Source organism: Hyalella azteca, unplaced genomic scaffold, assembly GCF_000764305.2.
Source record: "Hyalella azteca isolate HAZT.00-mixed unplaced genomic scaffold, Hazt_2.0.2 contig8024, whole genome shotgun sequence".
Classification (NCBI taxonomy): Eukaryota; Metazoa; Arthropoda; class Malacostraca; order Amphipoda; family Hyalellidae; genus Hyalella; species Hyalella azteca.
Window position 1 is genome coordinate 107,210 of NW_025938130.1, and position 6,653 is coordinate 113,862.

Below are 6,653 nucleotides of genomic sequence, written 5' to 3' on the forward strand. Positions count from 1 at the left end.
GTATGTGAAGCAAATCTCACATGGTTATTTTCCCCAATTTGTCTCAGAATCACAGATTGTATACGCGTACATATAGGAAATCCAGCGTGGGACTCGAGTAGGATTTGCAGGCTTGGGCGAGCGTGGTTCTCATTACGGAGATAATAAGCCCATTTAGCAGCATCATTAATCAGAACGTCGTAATCGGCAAGCTCGGCTGCACCAAACCAGAGACGTCGAACAGCCGAGGCGGGACAAACCAGAGACTTCGGGACGACGGAGGCACAATTCAGACATCTTGAAAACTAAATCATAATTCAGTGACGTCGGGACGACTGAAGCAGAATCCCAAGAAATACATGGGCAAAAATTGTCCAAATCGCAACACATCCTGCACGTAGCTCTGATACGACTTTTTTGCCGGATCAAACTAGCTTAACATGACCCATAAAAGGGCAAGAAGTGCATCATTTTTTTGCACACAGTCTCACTGGCTTCTCAAGTGCAGTCGCCAAGCTCGTATAGTCTCCTCATTTGTGCAAAACCCCTCGCGTTCACGTTTCCTGCAAAACCTCGTCGTAGGGCGTTTCTTTCTGGTTCGCAATTATTGATAACTAACTGCCACTGTAGGACCTGAAGTTGCGACGAAATCGTTTGGAATCAATAAATTGAAATAAATGTTTATATAATAATAAATTACCTCAATGCCATGCTAATTTTTTTAAAGCTATTAATATTTTACAGCTAGGCTGAATCTAAAATAGTTGAAAAAATGAAAGACGGAACTATAAGCCTCCCTTGACACCTCCAATATAATCATAAATAACATTATATAATGTAGCATCGGCAAATAAAGCTCAAAGCGGAACTCCATTCATTAAGAAGCTATCCAATTCCTGTGCGCTCAAATTTTGATTTCCGTGTAAAAACAAGTGATTGATTTAAGTGCCACTCCTCATGAGGCTACGTGACAGCTTAATGCAAAGGAATACTGATTGTAAAACCCCCTTAAGCACTTATTATTTGCACTAATATTTTGACGTATAGTTGAAAAGTAAATATATGTTCCAATCTTGTCTATTAAATAGATAGCAAGGTCCAAAAGCTATAGAATATATGTACTTGCAGATCGATAGCAGTACTCCTGCATTCAAGAATATCTAAGTTCTATTTGAAAAAATATTTCCTCCGAAAATCGTCATATTATGCGAAATGTGGCGTTAGTTTCCCGAGAAGTGAGCGACTTCAGTACGTGAACAAAGTATCTAGTAATTTTTGTCAAAGTTGTCATGATTCACGTTTGTTTCAAAGGAAAGTATAGTTGCCGTCAGGAGTTCCTAGTAGTGTTATCAGTAGCAGAATATATTGCTCTTCTTCACACATGACTAGGTTGTTCGGATATGAGAGCTGAGACAGCATTCTCAGAAATGAAGCCCACGCTACAACGCTTCATACTGGCACTCTCTCAGAAAAAATGCTTCATGTGAACCAAAACACGCATTTGATGTAAACCAAAACCTGGACGGGCGTCCAGATAAGAACGGGTGGTCGGTCATAGACCAAGGGAATTGAATAGAGCGGAGACATCACAATTGATGCGGCCACTTCAAACGCAGTAGCCGCGACGCAGTAGTCGCGAAGCAGTAGTCGCGACGCAGTAGTCGCGAAGAAGTAGTCGCGACGCAGTAGTCGCGACGCAGTAGCCGCGAAGCAGTAGTCGCGAAGAAGTAGTCGCGAAGGAGTAGTCGCGAAGCAGTAGTCGCGAAGGAGTAGTCGCGAAGCAGTAGTCGCGAAGAAGTAGTCGCGACGCAGTAGTCGCGACGCAGTAGTCGCGACGCAATAGTCGCGACGCAGTAGTCGCGACGCAATAGTCGCGACGCAGTAGTCGCGTAGCAGTAGAAGTGGAGCAGTAGTCGCGTAATAACGTGAAAACATTGAGAAGATGTCGTGTACGTCATAGACAAAACTGATCGGATTGTTATATGGGTTTGAGGCTGGAAAATAGAAGGCAATGCTCTATTGATTATGATGCCTTAGCCCCGTAGTGAAGTGAACCATATTGTGAGTGAAGATTAAATTAGTTCTAATTTAAAAAAAATTTTGTACCTGCCTGTCAGTTTCGATCACCGGTACAGGGGACTGTACGGAACACGATTATAAATAGACTATTTTATGAATAGTCTATTATAAATAACTATTTTATCATTTGAGCCCAGCTACAAATTTCCCAACTTTCATCTCAGGGACGAATTTCATTTTGGTTACATGGTAAAAATATTGGCGCCTGTCGGGTCCTGAATATGACGAACGTTCGAGTTGACGCGTTGCGGAGACTTTCACCGAACAGAAGGTAGGAAGGATTACTTGGGAAATCCTTGCTAATCGCTGACTCTCTCTCTTCCTAGCCTACGAAAGCGAATATAGGAAGGATTACTTGGAAATCCCTGCTAATCGCTGACTCTCTCTCTTCCTAGCCTACGAAAACGAATATAGGAAGGATTACTTGGAAATCCTTGCTAATCGCTGACTCTCTCTCCTCCTAGCCTACGAAAACACGGCACATTTTTCCTTCCTCGTGTACGGCTTAAAATATCAACCTGATGGCCACGAGTTCGGTCCCCCGGACCCACAGGAATATCAGAGCAAACGATGGCTACCACAGAGATTAGTTAGAGCGCTGAAGCGAGCGGATCTAATGAAACTTCAAGCCCTGTAGTGGTAAAAAATATTAGGCTTTGATGGCTTTTGCCTGACTAATTGATGGATAAAAGGTGTACTGCATTGGTCGTCCAATCGAATTTCAATCTTTTATTGTGGTAAAACCGTAAAGCGGAATTGAAAAAATTACAGAGCAGATTATTATATACTATATTAGTGCTAGGTTATGATTGCTAAATTAATCGCGCCAATTTCATTAGGCAATTTGCATCATCATCTTCGTTCAACAAGCAAGATAAGTTTAAGCAACCGATAAAATGAAGAATTCAAAAAATTCACGAATCAAATAGACGCCACTTTCATGTGTAAACTCAGCACCAGAGCTCAACAAAAAAATATGAAAATATTCCTGCGAGAAAAAGTATTTTAAGACAACTGATCGTCTTACGAAGCGACTATAGCTCCTCTCAAACAAGCAAACAAAACAAGAACTATCAGAAAATAGTTTCCTGGAAGAATAGGCTTCTTTCAGCAAACGACATCGAATTTGTTGATGGAAGTCAGCGGCCTGCGTCGAAGACTGTGTTAGTTTTGTGAAATAAGTTAGAGACCGGCAGCAGATCAAGGCGCTTCCAAGAAACAATCTAACTTGTTAGCAGGCGGTGGGCAGACGAGCTTCCTTAGCTCATCCGGCCCGGAGTGAGACCAATCAGTAGCTTCTAGGAACCATACCATAAAGGGTGTCTGGTGAGGATTTACCCTATCAGAAGGTGTCCATAAAGGGCCATCGGGAGGTGTCCATAAAGGGGCATCTGAGGCTGAGGACGGCCGTGGGGAGCGGTATTAGGGGCTGGTATGGGAGCTTAAGTGATGGGGAAGCACCTGCTCTCCAATGAGGATCTCGTGCCAGCAAGGAAACTAAATTCGAACGAGGAAAAAAATACTGACAGAAAAAGTCAACCTTAGAAATGCGGCCGCAATTTTGCAAAGTTCTAAGAAATATCAATGAATATTGGAAGAAAGTATATAGTTGTATAGAGAAGGAAGTTATAATTGTGCAGTGAAGGAAAGTATAGCTGTAAACTGAAAGAAAGTGTAGCTGTGTAATGAAGGAAAGTATAGTTGTATAATGAAGGAAAGTATAGTTGTATAATGAAGGGAAGTATAGTTGTATAATGAGAGAAAGTATAGTTGTATGAGTATAAAGAAGGGAAGTATAGCTGTATAATGAAGGGAAGTACAGTTGTACAGTGAGAGTAAGCCGACAAGAAGCGCACGGCGTGTACAGAGGAGCTTCTCAGAATGGTCCTGCAATATGAATGAGCGGCGAGCATCGACCGCGGAGCAAACCTGCGGGCATGGCGGGGTAGGAGGAGGTCAACTGTGTTTGTTTATTTTATGGAATAAATGATATAAACATCTATTTATTGATTTAAAAGGCATTTGTTTGATATAAGTAAAAGTGAAATAATGCTTGGGAATTTTTATCTTGGGTATGTATTTGTTTAACACTATTGAAAGTGTTTGTTAATGCAATAATGACCATTTGTTATCATGTGAGCATATGAATCGTTGTTAATTCACAATATTCGTGTTTGTGCACTTATCAGACGACTGGGATGTCTTTGTTGACCTCACGATTCATAAAATTTCATCATCTTATATAGGGAACCATTTATATTTATACAACGACTCAGTATTTATCATATATTTTCTCGTCTATCGTTAAAGGAGTTAGTCCATCGATATATCAGGCAATAAGTTAATACTTTTTATCTCTAAAATTTGGCTGATAGTTGTTAGCTTTACAACAACTCACAGCAGAATAAGTTGAATATTCAAGCATCTCTGTGACGTATTTTTTTTGCAGGAAACTAGCCACGAAGAAAAAGTTCATGATGTCTAGGGTACCAAACATTAGCAGGAATTTAAAAGTACAGAAAATAGCTAAAAAGTTCGCCATTTCTTATAAGCGAAAACGTTTCGGAGTCCAGCTCCATCGTCAGTTCAAAACCTAGAACACAGGTACAAACAATTAGTAGCCTAAAATTCATATTCAAACAATTCACCTAAACTTGAGGACATTAGAACTAAAATCGAAGATAACAGAAATAAAAATGAGATAACATGTAGAGAGGGTACTATCTATTTACAATTTCTAGAGGATAGGAACTGAATGCTGCATTTAAACTGGGTTTTTGTTTGAAAATATATAAAGATTCTAAAATTCGTAGGCCAGAAACTCCGGTTGTGGAGGCTAAAACTCTAAAATCACTATTGGACACCGGGACGTTGCACTGCTCGGCATGAATACGTACGGCTGAATGAGGGGGATGCGCAAGTATGTTCCCAGTTCTATAACTCCTGCCCCTATGCTCTGCAAGCCTAGTATAAAAATTGCGCGATGACATACCGACATACGCAGATGCGCTCTGCAGATCATGCACAGATGCGCAGATGCGCAATGTCCTCACGTTTAGGTGAATTGTTTGAATATGAATTTTAGGCTACTAATTGTTTGTACCTGTGTTCTAGGTTTTGAACGGACGATGGAGCTGGACTCCGAAACGGTTTCTCTTATAAGAAATGGTGAAATTTTTGGCTATTTTCTTTACTTTTAAATTCCTGGTAAATTTGCGACTTAAGCAGCCAAGTGATTTTAATACCAAGCATTAGTTTGTTGATTTAATTTTCCAAATTATCGTTTTACTGACGTTCACTTTCGATTGATATTTCATATAGAACTTAAAATCAGAAACAAACACAAGAATGATATGCGCTATTGAATGATATACACATTAAGCTTTTGGAGTATTTCTCGTGGAGGGTCTAAGGCTGCATGTACTTCTAGCGGAAAACCCTCTGTACCTAGACGGTGATCTTGGCATCCAGGTACGAATAGTATTAACGGATCCGTAAAGTGTCTGTAAATAATGGTTAATTCTTTGTTGAATGACGTACCTATAGTTTATAGGCTTCGAATACACAGATAGAATTATAGATCAAGCTCATTATCAAGTTCGAATTATCGAAAGTGATTTTAGTGTTCACTAAACTAATCAACAATGGTTTAAAATGTCAGGAGCATCGTTTGAAAATTCCTCTGCATACTCTGATATTCAGTGAAGTGTTAGTCAATAGTTATACATTTATAAATCTAAAGATTCCGCCTTGGTTTCATCTTCTCTTAATTCACTGCATCTTAGGCAATTGTCTAGGAACAATTCCATGAAAGCATTGGCCTGTCAATAAAATGTCCTTAATGGTAATTCACAGAAAAAAACTTGCTTCTTAGCTATAGGTGAAATTTCAAACCATCGTGTTTAAGTGTTATTGCAAATTATGTAAGCAGTTTTATATTTTTAGTTATCAACTAAAAAGAAAAACTTGATTTAAAATATTCACGTCTTCATTCAAGCTTTCGTATGAAATGCGAGTCAATATCATTCATTTCTATCTCCCTCATAGCCATTCTTCGTATGGTCGACTTGGCAGTCACTTTATTTTCTAGTGTGGGAGGTTCCAGGAAGTCAGCCTCTCTGTTCGAAAAGCTGTAACTCCCTCCAAGTGAAAAGTTACAGACGCGGCAGCTTCTGATTTGGATTACCAGAAGCCTGGGCGACTCTAAATTTTGTTAAGGCCATAACCATAATCGAGCGCGCATTAACATTTAAAATGCATTCACAGCTTCGGGGCATCGAGCGGCATAATCTGTCTGTTATTCACGCGTTCACGCATGCGGTATGGACGCAAGCTCGGATATTCATTCAGCCTATTCCGTGAATGGCAGTTTCATGAATGAAGCAGATGTTTAAATTTGAAATAAAATCATGCGTGGATCGAAAGTGCATCTAAAGCTGAAAAAATTATGAGGAGAGCTTGACGCTGGCTAGAAAAACGACGATCGATGTAGGGAACAGCTAAGAAAACTGATGAAAATACGAGTATACGGAAAACGGAATATTACAGTCATGATTCAGGTTTTTATTAAAGTTTAGTAGAAAGGCATAAATAAT